This window comes from Triturus cristatus, chromosome 1_2, assembly GCF_964204655.1.
Source record: "Triturus cristatus chromosome 1_2, aTriCri1.1, whole genome shotgun sequence".
NCBI lineage: Eukaryota > Metazoa > Chordata > Amphibia > Caudata > Salamandridae > Triturus > Triturus cristatus.
In genome coordinates, this window is record NC_140580.1 from 965,923,417 (window position 1) to 965,945,744 (window position 22,328).

A 22,328-nucleotide genomic window follows, 5' to 3' on the forward strand; every position below is an offset into this window, starting at 1 on the left:
GTTAAGAAATAGAAAAAAAAGTTTTTTCTATTTCTTTGCTTTTGAAGCAATCGTGGCACCCGAGCTTAAGCATACGATGTTGAAAGCTAAAGCACGGGTCCACAAAGGTCTCGCATTTTGAACAGTTTGAGCTATTGGCATTGTAATTGACAATGCCTTTTAATTATGTGTTGACAAAACCTGCAAGCGGTGTTTACGCACTGCATGCAGATTTTGTAAACACATAAATAAAAGGCATTATCATTTACAAAGCCAATGGCTCAAACTCTTGCAAATGTGAGACCTGTTGCATTGCAAATGCTTGTTTAATTGTGTGTTTTTTTTCTCCCAATACAATATTCTATAATGAATGGGGCCTAGGAAGATTTTTCTCTAACCAAGCTGGGGTATTTTGTATCTTGGTTAATCATGGTGCTCACAAGGCCCCTGCCATATAACTGAACGGGGGCAATGACCCAGAGTACAAGTGGTAGGGTATTCACGGTGCAGGTTAGGATTGAATACAAGATGCGGTTTCAGGAAGGGAGTTGAAAGGGGACAAGCACAGACTTGGGGCACAGGACAACCCACCATGTGCATGGGAAGGCAGGCAGACTGAGAGCGAAGGGTCATAGGGTGTTTTCCTCCACTCGCCATGTAAGAACCACTCTGAGTTAGTGACCAAGGCTCAGTCCTAATCCAGTGTAAGACCGGCTCTCAGAGAATGAGGTTTGCTTCGTGGAAGTGAGACATACTGATGTGATGCACTGATGCCCAGTCATGGCTGAGTGGACAGAAAGGGGTTCTGTGCATGAGCGTGACAGCCAGTCCTCACTAGGAGGGTACATTCTATAAAAGTTGGCACTTGTAAGTACTGCCCGTGGCCAAGACAAAAGACAGTTATTCTCTGATTCAGTGGACACTGAGGGCATTGTTAATTTCTGTACAATTACAAATATCAGATTTTAAGCTTTTGGGAGACTTATGAACACTCCATTTCAGTGAGGGGCTTCCAGGTATTCAATAAATGACTCTCTCGAGAAATTGAGCAAAGAATTGTGCAAAATGGAAATTGTTTTTAGATATCATTATACAGGTCTATCGTATACCCCCAAATCACACAGTACATCAATTACCACTGAAGTTTCACACAGTACATCATTCACCACTGAAGTTGTAAACCAAAGTACCAAACACACTGGTGTACGGAGAGAAATGGGAATAAAGATGAGCCTTGGACACCTTTAACGAGAAACCTTCTGTCTAAGAATCTGGAGACGTATTGACAAGCTTTTGCTTCTGAAAGGACAAAAGGTCTGGGACGGAGTCAGTCACATGTTAGGTCAATACCTCTTCAAGGTCTAAGTGCTGAGGTAGAGCAAGTGACATATCAACAGAAAGGGTTTGTGTGTGGAGATGCTTCTATGTACAATGTGCAGCTTCGAAGTACCCAACTTTCACTAGAATACAGTATTAAGGCACTTGTTCCAACAAAGCCCCCTTGTGATGTCGGGCAGAAAGCCTCTGACGCTGGTCGGAGGATTTCTGCCTGATATGGTAGGTTTAAAGTCCGACTCCCATATTATGATGTCGGCGGTCGGAGTTTAAACCTGCGGGAGAATCCGACATGGTTCGGTAAATCAGAAAGGCAGCATAATCCCTTCCGCCGTCAGGATTATGATTTTGGTTTCTGATAGCCATTCCATGTCGGCCTTTGGTTTCTGATAGCCATTCCATGTCGGCCTTTCTGACATGGAAAGGCTGTCGGAAAGCGACTTTGAGAGCCCCTGGCAGGGCCCCCTTCCCTCTGGCCCTCCGCATCCTGCCCTGGGGGGCACCTATATTGCCCCCCTCAACATGTTTGATATGTTTACAAACTTTCATTTTTTAATGGGAGCCTCTGCTGCGGGCGTTTGCAGCCTGCCGCACAAGCTCCCATTGAAAATTTGAAGTTTCCGACTGCACTATGTGCGGTCGCATCCTATTTGAGATTGCAGACCCATGGTCGGACAGTTCCTTTGCTGTAATGGTCCACCCAACATCGTAATAAGGGCGCATAGTGTTTCGCTGAGGGCACACCTATCACTCAAAAAGCAGAATCGAAGAGAGTTCATAAATAGGGATAGTAGACGTGTCTCAGAAAGCTAACTTACCATCAACATCAATAAAAGTAGCTTTCATCTGCCCAAAGGTTTCAGTGGAGGAGCTACGTCTAAAAATCCCTCAGTAATTCTTTACAGCATGAGAATGTTCCCCAGATGTAAATTCTTGAAGGTTTCTTCTTTCATATTTTAATAAGGTGATCGGACCCAAACTGGAGAACTTGTTTTACAGGAAAACATAACCTTTCCTTCTACCGCATTAAATCGTCCTCATATCCTCAATCAGGTATATGAAATTTGACATTGCATTACTCATATTGCAGTTCATTAACTTTTCTTTCTTTGGACTTACCTAAGTTCAGATAAAAGATTGTGAAAATTAAATATTTGAGAACGATGGTTACAAGAAATTAACTTTCTTTTACTTTGGAATGGGATCACCCCTAGGTTTATGTGCAGGCACATGAACATTAAACATCACCCACAAAGCAGGGCAACGTCCCCCTGTGGGACGATGGGCCAAGTTTCGAGGTGAAGTTTAGCATCATGTGGTTCAGACTGCCTGAAGCTGAAGGACCACCAAAAATGGGCGAGACTTCTGTCTGCATGTAAAAGGCCATACTTGTGGTCAGCTGAGATATTTAATACTCAAAAGGTATACTATCGGTCTAGAGTGTTAGGATCAGAACAAATACTGATGGAGCAAGAAAAAGAGAGAAGATCCGAGGTAGCTAAGGCAGGTATGTGGAAACCTCCATTGAGGTTAAAGTTCCCATCACCCACCGGAGGTGGTTCATCATCATTTGGGAACTAGGGACATTCCCTAGAGTACCAACCACTATGAGGATTGCGATGGTACCCTGGTTATCCCAGGCAACCGTGCCAAATTGTTACCAACGGTAGGGTGATGATTGCAGTGCGAAAAAATAGTGATAAAGCAAAAAGTGAAGTTAAAAATGACTACCAAGACACTATATGATTTATTCTGGCGCTATCTTGGTGCCAAATTAAAAACAGTATTGACAGCCTAAACAAATAACTGTCAGATCTTAGGTCTACATGTTTCGGCTTGTGGACAGGGAAGTCCAAGCTCTCGTCAGGACCATGTAAACGCTACTGCAAAAAGCGTGATAGAAATCAAAATCTGTGATAATGGACAATAGCCTGAATCAATGGTTGGTGCCCAAATACAACCTGATCGAGTCCTCTGTTTCACATTGGATCAGTTACAGGCATTGTCTGGTGGTGAACCTTTGAATAGAATCAAAACAGAAAGGTATTCTAATGAGGGTACTCTACTTAATCATGTAATACAACAGTATGCATTGCCGATCCAAATATTGTGTGTAATTCAATGTAATATACACTCATAAATTCGTATAAATTCTCAAGGATATAAAAGATATGTTTTTTGTGACAAAAAGGTTTTATTGACACACGTACTTGAGTGCACTTACCCGAGTTAGTGTGGGTACGCACCTCGCCTCACCTGGCATCCGCTCAGGCCTTATGAGGCACCGCTCTAAAAGGAAGATTCCAAAAACAAATTATGTTGTGCCCGTGGGTCAGGAACCCTCTAATGCCTCAGCGGGCAAATCGGAATAACCTTAAATGGTACTCGTGAAAACTATGCTAAAACCATGGCAGAAAAAAGTAGGATCAGGAATTGAATCAATAGGTTACTACCCATGTGCAAGAGAGTAGACTATGAATGGCTGGAACACACAGTCTAAAGAAACCGTGGTGATCATACGCCGTGGTCTAAGAAATATAAAGGAGGTAAAACTAATACATCTCTAAAGAGAGCGTAATCGGCTGTGTGATACTGCCCGGTCAGGCAGCCTAAGTGTCGAAGTTACCTCTTGCAACGGTTTATGCAGGTGTCTGGCCCAAAATAGCATGACAGAGGAAAGGGTGTAGAAAGGAAACGCTTACCTGTCCGTCGGTACCCCGCTCCGAACGCAAGAGCTGGAAGGGGAGGTATCCGGCGGGCGGCAAGGAAGGTGTTTTATTGAGTATGGGTGGGCGTATGCGCGCGTTTCCGTTTCAAAAGCTACGGATCGCGCGAATGTTCAAAAGGCAAAATGATGTCCCATGGAGTGCTAGGCTTCCTGGGACATGTAGTCAGAAGAAATACTACAATGATGTTCGCAGTATATATGTTGATGCGCTGTAACAGTAAATATAAGTTAAAATATTATGAACTTGTTTGAGGATCGGCGAACTATGTGAAGTACGGGGGGAATGTGTAAATCTGATCACAGGGATCAGTTACACATAAAACACCTCTCTTTTGTGAAGCGAGAAGGGGCAGAAAAAACCCAAAGGAAAAATTTCCCTCGCACTAGTTGTCGTATATGATGTGTATTCCTAGCCTAAATGTAAAGTGAAATAGATACAAAAACGGTTGTTGGTAAAAATGAAATCCTATAAGGAGGACCACGGGATATCATCGTTTAAACCCTGTTGGTCACTCTTAAGTTTGAAGACCCATTTTTGTTCTTTGATAAACAAAAACCGTTTGATATCAGTCACATGAGTCGGAATGAAGGGCTGTTCCAAGACCAACCATCTCAAGTCTTCAGGTTTGTGTTTGAATTCCAGAAAATGATTTGTGAGTTTCGTAGCTTGTCTGCTCCGCCTGATGGTGCTTTTGTGCTCGTTGATGCGTGTTTTAACTTTTCGCGTTGTCATGCCGACATAGCGCAGAGAGCAGGGGCACGAAATCAGGTAAATAGCTTTTTCAGTATTACAATTGTTGTGTTTTCGGAGTGTCCAAGGTGTGCCTGTACCTATGTCTACTGATTTAGTCATCTCAGTTTGTGGACAGACAGAACAGTGGCCGCATGGAAAGTGGCCTTGAACTGGCGGTAAATTCCATAGGGTATTTGTCATGCCAGAGATTCTGCTTCTGGGTCTAGTATGTACAAGGTTATCACGCAGATTAGACCCTCTCTTAAAGGAAAATAGAGGAGGTGGAATAACCTCGTTCCCTGTGTTCAGTATGCGCCAATGCTTACGCACAGTCTTTTCTACCTGATTAGACCATGTACAAAATGTGTTAACAAAAGTCATTCTGGACAGGGGGGGCTTAGGCATTGGAGGTTCCAAGAGGGCCTCCCGGTTATTATTCAGTGCTCTTTTGCAGGCCTGTTTGACCAAACGTCTTGGATATTGTCTATCTCTCAGTTGACTCGATAAATCCTCAGCGTGGTGATTAAAAGTAGTCAGGTCTGAGCAATTCCTGCGAATGCGTAAGAACTGGCCAACAGGTACGTTTTCACGAAGGGATCTTGGATGATGACTTATGAAACTGAGTAGGGAATTCTTAGATAGTGGTTTCCTGTAAAGCTCACAGCCTAATTTGCCCTGATTAGGCATTATTAGGATATCTAGAAAAGGAAGACGTTGTTTGTCAAAGGCGATTGTGAAACGCAGGAAGGCATTCTTGGTATTGAGCCAGGCATGGAATTCTAGTAGTGAGGCCAAAGATCCTCTCCACACAACCAGGATGTCATCGATGTATCTCTTCCAAATGGTAATCTGTTCTCTGAAAGGGTTAGTCTGGGTGAGTACATTATTCTGCTCAAAGAGGTGGGCGTACAGATTGGCCAGACTGGGCGCGAAAATGCTGCCCATAGATGTACCCGAGATTTGTAAATAGATAGTCTCTTCATGCTTAAAGAAATTCTCCATCATGGCCAGTATGGCGCATTCCATGATGAAATGGACCGGTGTAATTGTGTCCAAATCTCTTGCATCCAGAAGATTTCTGATGGCCTCTAAGGTTTCCATTTGCGGGATACAGGTGTAGAGAGACTCTACATCAAAACTGACCAAGAGGTCTGTTTCTGTATCATAGCTGATATCTGGAAGAAGTCTGAGGACATCCTTAGTGTCTTGCAAGTAGCTGGGCATTTCCTTTACAAGTGGTCTCAGGAAAAAATCGACGAAGATGGAAAGCGGTTCTAATAAAGAACCTATACCTGAGATAATTGGCCGCCCTGGAGGTGGTCTTTGGCTTTTATGAATTTTAGGCAAAACATAAAAGTATGGCATAACTGGATGTGTGGTGATGAGGAATTTCGATTCTTGCTCTGTAATCCAGCCAGCAGCTTTGGCATCTTCTACAAGATTGGTTATCTCCCTGGATAGTCTGGGAGTGGGGTCTGTAGTCAGGGGTTCGTATGCTGTCCGGTCATTTAGTTGTCTCAGACACTCTGTCCGATATGAATCGGTGTCCAGAATGACAATTGCACCGCCCTTATCAGCGGGTTTAATAGTAATCGTCTCATCATTTGACAGGGCTTGTAGGGCTTTTTTCTCTCTAAGAGGCAAATTGTGATATATTTTGTTTGGTCTAGTGCTGATGTTGGTAATGTCATGGATTACTGCTTGTTCAAAAACTCTCACTCGATCAGGTGTAAGATGGGCCGGAGGGTTGAAAGTGGATGGAACTTTGAGGCCAGTGTTCCTGTCTGAAAGGGTTTCAGAAGAGGATGTCAAATCCTTGTCTTTGAAGAAGAAATGCAGACGGATTTTCTGAAGAATTTGGCTAGCTCACAACGCAAAAGAAAAGGATCTCCCACATTGGTGGGGACAAAACCTAGGCCTTTATTTAGCACCGAACATTCATCAGGTGTAAGAGTTCTTGTGCTAAGATTTACCACTAGCTCATTGTGTCCGTGCTTGTCCCTGCTTGCGGTTGTCCCTTCCTGCTGCGGGTGTTGGGTGGTGGTTGATCTGACAACCAATGAACTTGGGGCTGTCCTCTCCTTCTGCCCCTGTTGCGTCCACGGCCTACTCCTAAAAAAGGCGGCTGCCCAAAGAAAGGGGGTTGTGGACCAAAGGGTGGTAGAGACTGAGTGTAAGGAGGGGGAAATGGATAACCCCATGGAGCTGGGGGCCACCACGAGCCTCCTTGATGATACGGGTTAGGCATACCTCGTCTAGAATTCGGTCGGAATTGTTGTCCGTTCCCTCTTCTAGGTGGCTGCATATTGTTCTGTGTATCGGAGTCATTAGAGTTGGTATCTGATCCTGACGAGGAATAGGTGGAGCCATATCTTTTACCTCTTTTGTTGAATTCTGGTGGAACATACTGTTCACTGGTGTAGGGATAGACTTTTTCAAGAGAGAAACGTGACAAATCCTTCTTAAATTTTTCAATTTTGGTGAGTAGGATTGTGTCTTTGTGATCCTTGCTGGATTTATTGGTTTCTTCCATATTTCTCTTGAAAACAGTGCTGGATATGGTGGTCTTAATCTGTCTTTCCAAAGTCTGTATCTCTACAAGTATGGCATCTGCCACCCTCTTGGCCGTGTTAATGATCAAGATCAACCAATCGCGTGTGCACCGCCACGCGATTAGTGACCAATCCTTGAGAAAGGCTTTATCTGTGAGAAATAGTCTGGGAGAGTTAGTTACGATTAAACCCATGGGAGCACTATTGCTTCTGAGGTATTCAGTCATGATCGCACCATGAATAAAGGTGCGAGAATGGGAATTCTTGAGGCTGAGTAGGGATTGCCAATCATCCTGTGTGTTGTTGGTGACTGAGGATAGAGTGTCTATAATGCACGGATTTGAGCTCAAAATTGTTTGTAAGACATCTTCATTGAACGAAAGACCAGTGAATTCTGCCATGGTAAAGCAAAGTAACGTGGACCAAAGGAAGGGGCGGTAAAAAATCTCTACCCAGTATGGGGAGACTGAAAAAATGGGGACCCGCAGCCGTAGCTGCTCTATATCTTAACAGACAAGGAAATGTATGAGGGGGTCCTAGGGATAAATTTAAGGACCTGCACAGTATAAATCCCCAAATCAAAATACAATACTCAAAAGGTATACTATCGGTCTAGAGTGTTAGGATCAGAACAAATACTGATGGAGCAAGAAAAAGAGAGAAGATCCGAGGTAGCTAAGGCAGGTATGTGGAAACCTCCATTGAGGTTAAGGTTCCCATCACCCACCGGAGGTGGTTCATCATCATTTGGGAACTAGGGACATTCCCTAGAGTACCAACCACTATGAGGATTGCGATGGTACCCTGGTTATCCCAGGCAACCGTGCCAAATTGTTACCAACGGTAGGGTGATGATTGCAGTGCGAAAAAATAGTGATAAAGCAAAAAGTGAAGTTAAAAATGACTACCAAGACACTATATGATTTATTCTGGCGCTATCTTGGTGCCAAATTAAAAACAGTATTGACAGCCTAAACAAATAACTGTCAGATCTTACGTCTACATGTTTCGGCTTGTGGACAGGGAAGTTCAAGCTCTCGTCAGGACCATGTAAACGCTACTGCAAAAAGCGTGATAGAAATCAAAATCTGTGATAATGGACAATAGCCTTCACTTTTTGCTTTATCACTATTTTTTCGCAATCCTCATAGTGGTTGGTACTCTAGGGAATGTCTCTAGTTCCCAAATGATGATGAACCACCTCCGGTGGGTGATGGGAACTTTAACCTCAATGGAGGTTTCCACATACCTGCCTTAGCTACCTCGGATCTTCTCTCTTTTTCTTGCTCCATCAGTATTTGTTCTGATCCTAACACTCTAGACCGATAGTATACCTTTTGAGTATTGTATTTTGATTTGGGGATTTATACTGTGCAGGTCTTTGAATTTATCCCTAGGACCCCCTCATACATTTCCTTGTCTGTTAAGATACAGCTGAGATATTTGCCCAGAGCTCATAAGGGCTGCCTTTATCCAAGAGTTAGAACAGGTTCACGATACAACAAGAGTCGCTGCTTGAGGCCACAAATCAAGCCTCATGGTTCTGGAGTTCCAGTGAAAATGAATGGACGGTAAGATGCTTCCCAGCAGCAGGAACATTAGCACACTTTTAAGCAGTGTCAATGTTTTCTCCCTTTTTTAATCTTCATCATCACTAAACATTGTGGTGTTAGCAAAGTTTAAAGAATACAAAGTTGAAAGAAACCTGTCTTTGCAACTTTGCACAATCCTAGGAAAGTATTGTTATTGTATAACTTGTGTTAAAATCAAATAACTTTTTGTTCTTCGACGTAGGTTCGGTGGCGTAACAACGGCGCCTAAGAACAAGCAAAGAAACTGGACCATCATCTTTTGCCTGGGTAGCAAAGAGAACAGAGAGGACCCCCATGCCCCTAGGCCTGGGTGCCAATGCACCTACTGCACCATTGAGGGCAATGGCCCTGTCTAGGTTCTTTCCTGGGGTTCCCTGCACCACACTCAACAGTTAAAGTTTCAGGTCACTAACTTTTCCCATTGCATGTATGATAGAACCAATGTTGTGGCATCACCAGTTTGTTGCTGGGACAATTTGCATTGTAAGAAAAGGTCCTGATTGAACACATTCAAGAAGCGCATTGCATTCAATACATTCTGTCAAATAAAGGTACTTAATCACAAAAAGAAACGTTCTGAGAACTGAAGAAAGGCTCACAGATTAAATCTACTGTCAGGCGGGACACTCTGGAGGGAAAGGGGCGGGGACAGCATTTGAGAGAGCGCCGGAAATTAGCGTGATGTCTGTCCTTGTCTGTCAAAAATCACATTTAAGGTGACACTGCCTTTGAATCAAGACAATAGTCTAAGCTTTTAATTGGAATCTCTGAAACTAAAGCGAAGGGTTCTGCACTTTAGATGTGCCTCGTGCTCACAGTCTCTGTTCCATGTTTCTGTAACGAAAATCTAAAGCACTGGGGCACCATAGACCGTCGATATGTTATTATGTATTACAATTGTTGTCATTATTACCCTTTCTGTCACCCCCACTGACCCTTGCCCCCTTTTAAGATCTGGCATTACCCAAGACCTTTTTAATTTTTCTAGAATTGTACTCAATATTCTTACTTCTAGGGGATTTCAGTCAGCCCTCTTCATCCATTTGGCTGTGGACGTGTCATTCACATTTTTCTTCCACCCACTCTGACGAGCCTTGGGGGCGGGTCCATGGGGATGACACTGCTGGTGGGCACTGTTACGCTGCTCATGATGGTTCGGCTGGCCGTCTCAGGCCGGCCAAACCCCCGTACGCACTGAAGCTGTCTCCAGCCCCAGCTGCGTTGCTGAGGCTGGTGGGAACAGGCACAGGCTCCCAGTCGGCCTTGGAGTGCACGTTGACAGCGCTCAGGTCAATCCTGACACTGTTTTCATGCAGCATCAGGATTGGCCGCAGTGCAGTCTGGGAGCCTGTGCCCAGAAGAAGGAAGATCACAGTGCAGCGGCGTTCAGGTAAGTTTAAAAAGAAGAAAAAATCCCCTCCCCCCTCAATCCGGCCCGCCCAGCCACTTTGAGAGGGGAAGGGCCGCTACTGCAAAATACAGCATGAGGCAGTGGGTCCACCAACTTCGGCCATTTGGCTAACTTCATTGTGAGGGACGGCGCTCTGCTCTTTGACAATGAACACATCTGCTCACAAATTGGCCCTTTGCGGCCAGGGGCCACAATTATAATGTGTGCTTTTAGAGAACAAAAATGTAATTGTCTTTCAGGCAATGTGTGTTTTAAAATTGGCAGGGGCGAGACAACTCTGCTACCATTACATATTTAAAAAAGCCATGACAAAACAGTAGAAGCACTGGCAAAGCAGGAGGATGCTAGCCAACACCAGAACTATTGACCTTGTCAAAGCTTGCTTAAGCCTGGATTGGTAGTGTAGCATTATGAAAAAAAAAGTGTTGCCAATTCTTTAAACTTTACATAGAATACGATTTTGCACTACCCAGAGGTGTATTTCTGTCTCACATCATGCTATTGGCTGTTTAGTTTATCATTCTGCCTCATGTAGTCTGCTTGCAATGCAATGCACGAGGGACTATTTTACATCTGAAGAATACACTCAATCACAAATGCAAGGCTTTACCTCGTACATTCATTGTAGCAAGAAAGCCATACTTGTTTCATAATTTTTCTTTATTGCAGTAGGCTTTTTAATATTTTTGTCAGGGCTCAAATGTCACCATTGCCACCAACACATTTACTATTACCATCACTACCACTGGCATAACTACCATCACTATATCATAATGACACCCTTTACCGCCACTACCATTACAACTACTATTACCCCATCACCATTATCAGCGACACCATTTCCAACACCACTCCCATTGCCACCATTATCACCACTACAGCTGTTTGTTTGCCTCTGTTAACATGCCTTTTATCACATGAAAGCCAGACCCACTGGCTTTAATAATACTTGTTTTACTTGCATATAAATTACATTGTACAAAGCTTTAGCTAAGCTAGGTCAAATGCCCACTAGATGGCAGTCACTGCATGATAGTTAACATTAATCTATTTCGTGCTTCGTAGCAGTTATAATGAAGAAGCCATTCTCAAATAACAGACTCTAAATAGTCTGAGGAAATATAACAGCAGTTGTAGGCCTAGTCCAAATAATAGCCACAATAATATTACAACATTCCTAAATTTAGGGGAAAGTGTTATAATTAATATAAAGAGACAGAGACATTTTTAATGATGTGACAGACTGTCTACAAGCTATTCTGCAGACACAGTAAGATGCCAAATTGCCTGGGCTGGGTGCTATTAGAGGGGGAGCATTCATACGGGTATATGTTTCAAAACTTTTTCAAACTTCTGTTGCAATAATAATCCTCCAGCCAATCACAATGTGACTTTCACAACTAGGCCCACTGCTGTTGCTAAGCTCTTCTCATGACACAAATTAATTACTGACATAATCATATTACGTGCCATAATTTATGGATCTCTCCCCGCTGCCGTGTTCCTACCCGCTCACACGCTCTTGCCCCGCACGCCAGGGGTAGCCATGGAGTTTTGCAAGGAAGAACGTGGCTGCTGACCGCGGCTGCCGGGACCCCCCTCTGATAGTCAGATAGTCTGATTTGAGACCGGAAAAGCTCTTCTGAGCTCTCATATAAGGTTTAATCAGGCCACAAGGATCCTACAACGGATGACGGGCACAGATTCTCTGGTTGGAGGTCCCGAGAAATTCTGCCCCTGCTCATGCCTCGCTTCGAGCCTGCTCCCATTCTGGCCCCGCCTGCCACTGCTCGCCACTTCGTGACTGTACCCGGCTTGCCCGTGGAGATGGGGAGGGGTGCTGTGCTACGGTGCTGTGGCGTAACAAAACTTGAGGGCCCTCCCGTGCACAGTACATAGAGGGGGGCTCCCATACCCCGGACCCAGTCAGGAGCGCTCAGCCGCCACCCCTGCACAGTGCTGGAGAGGGCACCCTGGAGCTCGGCCCCCGCACCCTGGGGGCTATTGTTACACCACTTTGCGGGGTAGTTTTGGGGTAATGTGGTAACGGAGGTAGTTGTGGGCTGTTGCTGACAGCTGACGTGAGTGTATGAGAAAAAAGACTATATAAGGACCCTTTGCTACTTTACTAAGGAGTGGACCCTCAGAGTGCTAAGTCTGCCCAGAGACTCACTGAATTCCTAGTGGTGTGGCTGTGTGCTGTGGCTAGAGGTAGAAGTGGCATCTCTCAGCAAGACCATGGGAAAGTTTCTGGACATTGGGGCACCTTACTGGGCACCTTGTTGGCCTCTCGTTGCAGGGGTTATTAGCACAACTTTCCTCCACACTGCCTCCACACCTACATCTGCACCAGCATCTGCTTCCATTTCTTCATCTCCATTTTCTCCATGCAATCTTCTCTTACTGGTACTTACTGTGTGGCTCTCAAAGGCCCTGCTGGCACAGCAGCCTATGGCAGAGTTAAGGAGTAACTGCCTATCAAATCTCGGGAGTAAATGAGGCTTCACCACCACAGAGGAGGGCAAGGATAATATCGGTGCCCTCCTTTGTTGTAAGGTGCATTCTGAAATCCCGGGAGGACGACGCTGGGCTTGGACTCCCCCCTGACACCAATATTGTAACAGATAGTGCTAGAGCGCAATTACGCGCTTCTATTTGCAGGGGTGCATTATAATCATGGGTAGTTTGCGCCCACATATAATCCTTTATTGTGTTAACATTTTGTGTTATTAGATCGTGTGTTGTAATAACGTGAACGTGAAGTGATGGGTATATTTTCGTATAACGTGGAAAAATCAGCGTTGCAATTACATGTGGCTAGATGAAAACCTTAAGGTGTAGACTTGTACATGTGGCTATTGAACATTTTCATGATTACTGTGCATATGTATTGCATTGATTTAAATGTGCTCAATAATCAATCAATCAGGGAATTGTGAAGCGTGATACTCACCCGTGAGGGTCTCAAGGCCCTGGGGGCGGGGGTGCATCTCCAAGCAAGCAAAAAAGGCAGGTCTTGAGGCTCTTCCTGAAGAAGTGCAGAGTAGGTGAGCATTTGATGTTGACTGGGAGCTCGTTCCAGGCCTTGGCCGGGATGTAGGAGAAGGCTCTTCCACCCGCTCTGGTTCTGCGGATACTGGGGGTTTCTTCTAGGGTGAGGTCCGCGGAGCAGAAGTTTCTTTTGGGTACGTGAAATGAGACTCTTTCGTTGAGGTATTAGGGTCTGGTGTTGTGGAGGGATTTGTAGGCGTGGGTGAGCAGCTTGAAGGTTACTCTACTCTCGACTGGTAGCCAGTGGAGGTCTCGCAGGTGTTGGGTGATGTGATCATGTCATGGGATGCAGAGGACGAGTCTGGTCACTGTGTCCTGGATGGTCTGGAATTTGCGTAGTAGGGATCTGTTGTCTCCAACATAGAGGGCGTTTCCATTGTCCAGTCTGCTTGTTATGAGTGCATGGGTGACCGTCTTTCTGGCTTCGAAGGGGATCCACTTGAAAGTCTTGCAAAGTCCATGCATAATGAGAAGGTTATTAAGGTACCGAGAGGAGAGGTAATCGGACCCCACTAAAATTTCTGCCCTGCCTCTGGGTTATTTTTATAAACCTTTTAGTCAGCCATTGCACGCACCCCCACCAATGATACTTTCCAACTGAGTCAGAGCATGTTGGCTAACAACAGGTATGCACCTCTCTCAGTCCTTAAGGGAACTGATTGATACTGTGTGTGCCCAGGTGTGGAACAAGGATTCCTTTGGGTGGCTGAATCTGCCCTGTTTAATTTAAATTCTGTGATTATTGATTCATTTGCCCCAATGTCTGATTGCGGGTGCACATGACCGAGAGCAAGTTTCCCAGTCCCCGCCACAAAAGCCCCTCCCTTGAGCGTACTGAGATGGAACATTGCTTGCATTCATACCAAGAAAAACCTCGGACCTGGCAAGCATTTGTAAAAAACTTTGATATTCTTTTATTTAAAAAAAACATGGAAACTCAATACTATTGCCTTTGATGGGTTCCTACCTTTGAGCGCACCTGCGATTCCATCCCATTCTGGTCGCCCTTCCGATGGTCTGAGTGCGTGGAGTAAGTTGTTGTTGGGAGGCCACGCAGAGGCAGACCTTTAGCCCTGGCTTTCAAATGGTTGTCTCAAAGGGACCCTTGACTTACATTTTGTAAATGTTTATAGTAATGATTTTGTAAATACTCCTAATTTGAGATTTCCTGTTTTATTTGAATTTATTAACTCTATAGTGGAGGCGACTTCTAGCAAGGGTCGCCAACTGCATTTGTGTCTGGCAGGAGATATTAATGCAAAATTGCCAAACCTGGGTCAAGTGGAGGGGATATGAGTAGGTGGACCGCAGATCAGAGAGGCAAGGAGGTTTTTTTTCCAGCAGCTTATTTGTACTGGATGCTGCTGGCACGGGTGACCTGTGGCTGCCCACCTTTCGAGGTGGGTCTAGTGCATCCGTCATTGACTATATCTTTTTATCTTGTAATTTAACTGATTTATGGTTCTATCATTAATTCTGAATTCAGCGATCACAATCCACTAGTCGCTGCCTTGACCCTTCCATTTAGTGAGACATTTCTAGCAGACACTAAACTTTTTAATGTGAATGCATCTACTGATGGCCTTAGGTTAGTCTGGAACCTTTCAGTCCTAGCATTTTGAGGAGTTGTGGCAAGGAATATGGAACATGTCTTGAACTGCTTGGCTAATGACGTAGAGGGCGGGGGGAATGTTGCCTCCTTTGAAGCCTTCTGTCATGGAATTAAGCAGTTTCTCCTCAAGCTGTGAAAAGCAGCGTGTGCTGAGCAGCGCTGATATGATCATCAGCAGCGAATCAATCATTGTGCAAGGCCCTTCCCTTAATACGGTTCCAAGGGACTCTGTAGCAGTAGCAGCCCTCCAGAAGCACTATAAATCAGTAACAGCAGAGAGCTATATTACCTGATGAAGCTAGTACTAACAACAGTAGGTCTTTCTGGGGCGAGGTGGCAACTATGAGACCTACTAATCAACAAGAGTCCCAAACCAGCTGCCACATTGATAATGCGACCTGGGAGGCGCACTTTTCCCAGATTTATGCCGGGGCAGGTGCTGATCCATTAATCCTGGATGTCCCGGGTTTGGCCCTGCAGGTAACCTTGCAGGAAGTCACTGTTGCTATACAGCAGAGCACAAGCGGCAAGTCCCCAGACCAGATGGGGTCCCAATCGATCTAATTAAATGTAACTCTGATCTCTGGGCCCCAATGCTGACAAATTTTTTTAATAGTCTGACCCATCGTAACATACCAACCTTGCGGGCTTCTTCAGCTATTGGGCCGAATTTCAAGAAGGGGGATCTTATAGGCCAGTTTCCTTAATTGATATACCTGCAAAGATCTTGGACAGGGTTATATATATAATAGGGTGCTGGAATGCGCAGATGATAATCATTGAACCCTTCTCAATATGGCTTTAGCAGCCGGGTGGGTGCAAATGAACAGTGTTTAAACTTAAACCTAATCCTGGGTAAATACCTAGTGGCAAAACAAACTAGCTCACATTCATGGACCTGTCTATGGCTTTTGGCCCTGTTAGTCGGTCAAAGCTCTGGCAACTCCTACTGGTCATGGACCTGGATATAACACTTGTTCATTTGCTAACTACCTTGCATGCCAACGTGAAAGATAGGGTCAGATTTGGTCCCAATGGGGAGCTGTCCAATGAAATAGATATCAAGCATGGGGTTAGTCAGGGCTGCGTTCTTGCACCCCTGTTATTTATTTTGTACATAAATGATCATACACCAGAATTGGCTGCCTCCACCTATATTATGTACCTATGATAAAAGGTGATCCCCAGCAAGTATTTTTGTACTCAGACTATGCAGTGCTAATTGCTCGCACTCCGTCAGCCCTACGCCTCCTAGTTCATTCATGTGAACATTTTATGAGTAGTCTTGACCTTTTAACAAATTTTACTAAATTGATCATAATGGCATGCGTTCCAAAGTGTTCGTGCCTCTCAAGCATTTCAATGGGCTCTAATCGTCTTATAAGCACTTGCCCTTTTTCATATTTGGGGATTACCTTTAGTGTTGCTGGCTCCTGGGCTCCAGATATAGCACAGCGCAGGCAGAAGTTATCACAGGCGGTTGGATCACTAGTTGGTCTCTCTTTGCCACCTTGAGGCAGACCGGTAGGCCCACTGATACCCCCAAGTGTGTCCCAGTAGCCACATATGGAGTGGAAATGTGGGCCATAGTTTAGTGTGTGTCTATTCAAATATAGAAAGAACACTTTAGCAGGAAGATACTATGTGCTCCCTGTACTACTTTGCCTTTTATCTGCCACAACGAACTGGGCATGGGATATGTGATTGACAGATTGCGAACCTGCCCGCCTTTGCTTTGGCAGTCTGTGTGGAAAACGGAGGAAGCTGCCCTTACAAGGGAAATCGTTAGCGATTGCTTATATGCGATAAAGGTTTGTCCATACATTTGCTGGCTTATGTGAAGAACGCATTTGGGGAAATCGGCCTTAGTCAAGCATTTTCTAATATAGCACCCCACACTTTACCTGGGAAAAAGCAAGTTCCAGCCCTCCTATTAGCACAGGCACAAGGTCACAGGCTGGATGTAGATTCCCTCAAACCCACGGTTGCAAACTATTTACGAGTATGTCTAGAAAAGTCCCTTACTAGCTATCTGTGGAACTCTGGAAGATGATGGGATTGAGCATTATTATTTTGGGTTAGGGCTGACACCGTTAAATACTTGTTGTCTTTCCCTTTAGGTTATCAGCACAATCTTGATTCACAACCGTGCCCTTGTAATGATCAGTCTGACCAATCTCTGCTGCACTTTATTCTCTTTTGAGGATATTATATAAAATTTACCAAGCAAAACTCAGTACCCCTTTTAAAAATTAGAAATCAGAGACAGTGCAGGTCCGCATATCAACATTTAAGGGAGTTATCAGATGTTAAACATAACGCAGATCACGGAATACATTTTTAGACTTGTCCCTGGTGGTTGCAAAGCGCAGATTGGCTATGTGTTGGAAGGCCCAGTTACCTCCTCCTATCCTTCTTTGGCTTACAGATTTGCACAGAGCTCTCGTGGCCGAGCTTGAAATTTTACAAGGGTCACAATTGGACCACCCGAGCATAACCAGTCCTCCTGATTGGAGGGCATATCTCACTGTCATCGAGGCTAAGCTGGCTGATACTTCACCAGCGGCTTCTGAAGTCGTGGCTGGCCACCACTGTAGTACGATTTCCCTCCATGGGGATTGAGACTGAGAGTGAAATACCCCTCTCATGCGCAGTTTCCCTTCCGCCCCTCGGCAGAGCTGCGCATACCCTTTTGAGCACTGATGTAAATGCAGAAGGTGTATGTTGCCCTGTCCTAACACAAACCCCACACAGCAGTATGATAAGGAATTGTGATATATTAACTGTCATATATCACATGCAAAGCCGAACAGTAGAGACTCCATCCTTATTGTTATTTCTCAATGTTTTCCTTTCCAAATGCTTTAACGTATTGTTCTTGTTATTAATTGGGTATCTCTTTTTGAATAGGGCGGTGGGTGTAACTTTATTCTAAGAACATCAACAATAGTATATAGGGATACTGAAAACTATATTGTAACTATATTAATAAATTGTACGATGCCACTTGTGACAGCATGCTAAGCGGATGTGCTCTATCGAAAAATCTTATTGACAAGTACATTGTATTTGTTGTCAATTGTATAATTCCAATGAAGAAATACCCCCAAAAAAACAGATGTTAAACATGCCTTTGTGTTAGTTAATTTTTGCGGGCCGCACTTCGCTCGAGGGGCACTATGCACTAATCATGCTCTTGTAGAAGTGCTTATAGTATTTTCTTCTTAAGGCTGAAGACTGCCTTTTTGATTAATCGCGGTCAGTTTTAACATGTGACATTGTTGAGAAATAAAGGCTGGTTTGGGTTACGTATTGCATTTTTAATGACACAGTGAGCCTGCATTTAAGTGGTAGGCACTGTTGCTCTTGTATGCTACCAATGGACACACCAATATTTTTGTGATTTTATGCACTCTTAGGCTTTTATTTTAATGTGATTTTATGACAAATTGAATATGTACAGATTGTTGTTAAAATGTTCTTTTATTGTATGCTTGTACTTTTATGGCTGTATTGGTGGCCGAATAAAGTTTTATGATGATGATGATAACTGTCAAATTACTTTGCTTTCCAAGGTCATAAACGAAGTGTACCGAGCTAATGTAAGTGTCTTTAAACTAAACTCTCAGACGTTTTCTAAACACCATCTCCTCTTGAAGAGCATGTGGTAATATCTGAGCATTCACGAGGGCATCACCAGGATCACTGCCCTCCACCCTCGCTTTGTGCGTGGCCTTCAGCTCGAGTGGCATACCTTTTTGCAGGAGCGGATCGTGCAGGTAAGAGCAGCGGGGTGGGGAGGGGACTCGCAAGACGATGACGAGGGAAAATTAAATGAATAATTAATTTTCCCGTGTCGTCTGTTGAGTCCGCCCCCCCAACCCCACCCTACCGCTCTTACCTGCACGAGCCGCTCCTGCCTTTTTGATAGCCAATATCTCATGGTAATCCCCGGTTAGAACGTTCATTAGTGCTATATTAAGATAACCCACCCTTGATTGTTCTCGTCCACTTTAATTCCATTTATTAAATCTACTTCTCTAAGGCAAGGGTAGTCTTTTTTCTGTGTATCCATTGGTAGATTTCCAAAATTAGAATTTGTATAATTATCATAAAAAATCCTTTCCATTATGTGATGGAAAGAAATGCATTAAAACATTCCATATAATTTTACACAAAAAATATATGGAAAAATAATAAAGGTGCGTGGTGTAAAGGAATGGATTTTAATGAAGGAGTTCAGTGGATGTTAGGGTTCCAGACTCAACTAACAAATAATTGATTTCTTTTTTAAGTCTCAGCTCATAAATATTGTGGCTTGATTCAGCAGCACAACCGTAAATCCCACCCAGTGTCCATATTGTCACACCTTGCTACTGTGTCATGGGAGGGGAGGGGAATAGCCTCATCTACTGTAGCATCATGAACGTTTTCCCTATAAAATCACAAGAAAAATTATAAACTTTTAGAGGTCTGTGAAGCAGGTTGATAAAAACTTTTAAAGCAGACGTTGTTTTACTATCAAAGCCCCAGTAGAACATACATTTTGTGTGAAAATAACCTCAAGAAAATGAATGCTTTGCATGGAAAAAAAAGACTTTAAAAGAGAAAAAGTCGCCCTAAGTCGAAGCAAACATACTGAACAATCTTAGCAACTTTATGAAATACGAACGTTGTGTAATTAGCCAGCGAAATTGCAACTTTGCTGACCTATAACAGTAGTGCAAGATAAAACCTCGATGAACTCTATGATGGTGACGCATATGACACCCCCAGAACTAATCAGTGATTTCATAGATGCATCTGTCCTTTACAAAAGGGTATTGTCAAGGAACATAACTCACGCTAGGCTGTACTGTACATTGGGCGCAAATCCTCATGGTGCACTGTGTTGCACCCTAAATTTGGTGCACCTGTGCAGACCAAGATTGTGGGCCAAATTACTAAAGAAAGTGTTGTGTTGCTGTCTCTGTCTGTAGGGGATGCCTGGGGAATCATTGCCACCCCTATGGCCCCCATCCAAACGGCATCCACGGGAGGTGGCACACTGACTATGCGGCACTGAATATGTGATACACACTCAGTACACCTCCCAACAGCGTTTTGTCCCTTCCTCTGCTCTGTAATATGGTGGTGCTGCAATGGCTTATCCTCATTTGCATGGGGTCCATGTTCCCACACATATAAGATATAACCCCATAGAGATTGCACTGAGATTGCTGTCCCTATCTGTACTACCAAAGTGCTTGAAGGTCACAAAAGTGAATGCTTCCGGGACATTGTCTTTAATATGACCCCAGGAAACTTTTCCCAAATGGTACCTGTAATACCAAGGTCCTCACACTTGACAACAGGACACATTAATATTGAGAAATGGCAGGAAATTCATTTGAAATCACCATAATAGCTGACACCATGTTGATTCATTTGCTGCTATTATGTTTGCCCATGTTGTGTATATCCTGCATTGCTTTCACCCCGTTGATGTATTTAGCTTCACTCTCGTGCTTGGCGTGATGATTTACAAATGATTAGCTTATCCTCTGGAGGCTTGCATTTCTTGTGTCTTTTTCAAGGTCCTTTTTCGTTTTTCTCATGAAAAAGCTGAGTTTTAACTTCTGTTATTTCTATTCTCACTTGAAATATGTATGAAGAAAACAAACCTATAATTCATTCAAATTGGAGAGGAGTTAGCATTAGATGCTCACAGCTAATGGAGGAGGCTGTCTATTGCTTTGCATAATGATATCACATTTTGCTTTTTTTGCTGAATGTGCACAACTTATTTATAACTGCAACGTTCTCCTGGTGTGATACTACACATGGCAAATCACATCGTGCTCCCAGGCCTGCGAATGGAGCTGAGGATAAACATAAACTCACATAGCAAGCATGGCAGCACACTACACAAGCAACATAATAAACTACATTTGTTGCACCATAAAGAAATCATTGATTATTGTTTTGGACTAATCCCCCATGTGAGGAACCTGAACACCTTGAATTCAAGCCTAAGAGCGCTTGTTTATCACCCACATCTCATAAAACCCTCAACATGTTCGAGGTAATGGTGAAAAACGATTTCCAGCAGATGAGCTTTTGTGGCTCCAATGTTAGGAACATCTCCAAACCGGAGTATGATGCACTCATTTCACTAGTTCAAAACAGAGGTTTGGTATTCCAGTCGGCAGATAGGGGTGGCACCTGAGTGGTTATGGATTGCAGTTTTTATGAGAACTAGGTCATGCTGCATGTCTCTGATGGACATACTTACATGCAATTGGAGAATGACCCAACCCTCACATTCATGGTCACCCTAAAACAGATTCTTGATAGAGCTCTGGAATTCGAGTGGATGAGTGAAAATACCAAGGAGTAATTTGACAACATATTTTCTGCAAAGACCACGCCTTTGTATGCTGCCAAAGATACACAAAAGCCTCTTTGATTCTCCATTTAAACCCATTATTTCTGGGTGTGGGTCTATCCATGAACTCCTTGGCTGATATCTTGATACATCCTTGTTGCGAAATCAAATGCCGCTGCATTTAAGATCTCAGACTAATTTTGTAAATTTTTCAAAAGCTTTTGAAAACTTGACTCTTCTCCATTTCTCTCCAAGGTCCTTTTATGGTCTGGTTGTGCCTAGTATTTCTGTAATACAGATGCCAGTACCAAGATGCCTTTGGGCATTTGTCGCACAATACAAATATTAATCAAATAAAATCATTTCTACAATATTTTGTCCAAAACTGGCATACTTATGTTCAAGACACCAGATTTTTTAAGCACATTGTGCATTTACAGTTTATTAACAGAGAGTAATGGTGGCCCTGTACCATAGATGTTGCTTCTTTGTACACATCCATACCTCATGAAGAAGGTATTGAGGATGTAGAATGGGCATTGGTCAAGTCAGATGAGATACGTGCCAACAAGATTTTTCTTCTAGAAGTATTTCTGCTTGTTTTACAGCTATTTCGTATGGAGAGAAACGTTTATCTCCAGAAGAGTGGCACATACATGGGTTTTTCCGGGGCACCCAGTTATGCCAACATCTTTATGTCCAAATTTGAGGAAAGTTTATTTATCAGTCTGATACTTGGCATATTGACGGCACATAGACGATATATTTTTGATTTCGCATGGCAGCAAGAAGCTACTTGTCCATACGCCATCTTGATCGTCAGGGCCTCCCGCTCAGTCTGAGCATATTGTGTTTCAGTCGGCGACAGCGCCTTGCTAACAAATGCCAATGCTGCTCGACCTGGTTCTTGCTCCTGGCCGAATATGGCCCTCAACCCGACGTTGCTGGCATCAACCAACAGCTCAGTG

General features: G+C 43.8%; 1 long non-coding RNA gene across 1 annotated transcript in view; it reads left to right on the forward strand.

Annotated features, from left to right (window-relative positions):
- The first annotated feature begins 10,118 nt into the window (after positions 1 to 10,118).
- LOC146868464 (uncharacterized) overlaps positions 10,119 to 22,328 on the forward strand; it is an 89,952-nt gene continuing 77,742 nt past the window's right edge. The window contains exon 1 of the long non-coding RNA XR_014966236.1: positions 10,119 to 10,309. This is a non-coding gene — a long non-coding RNA (uncharacterized LOC146868464). The remainder of the gene's footprint in view (positions 10,310 to 22,328) is intronic.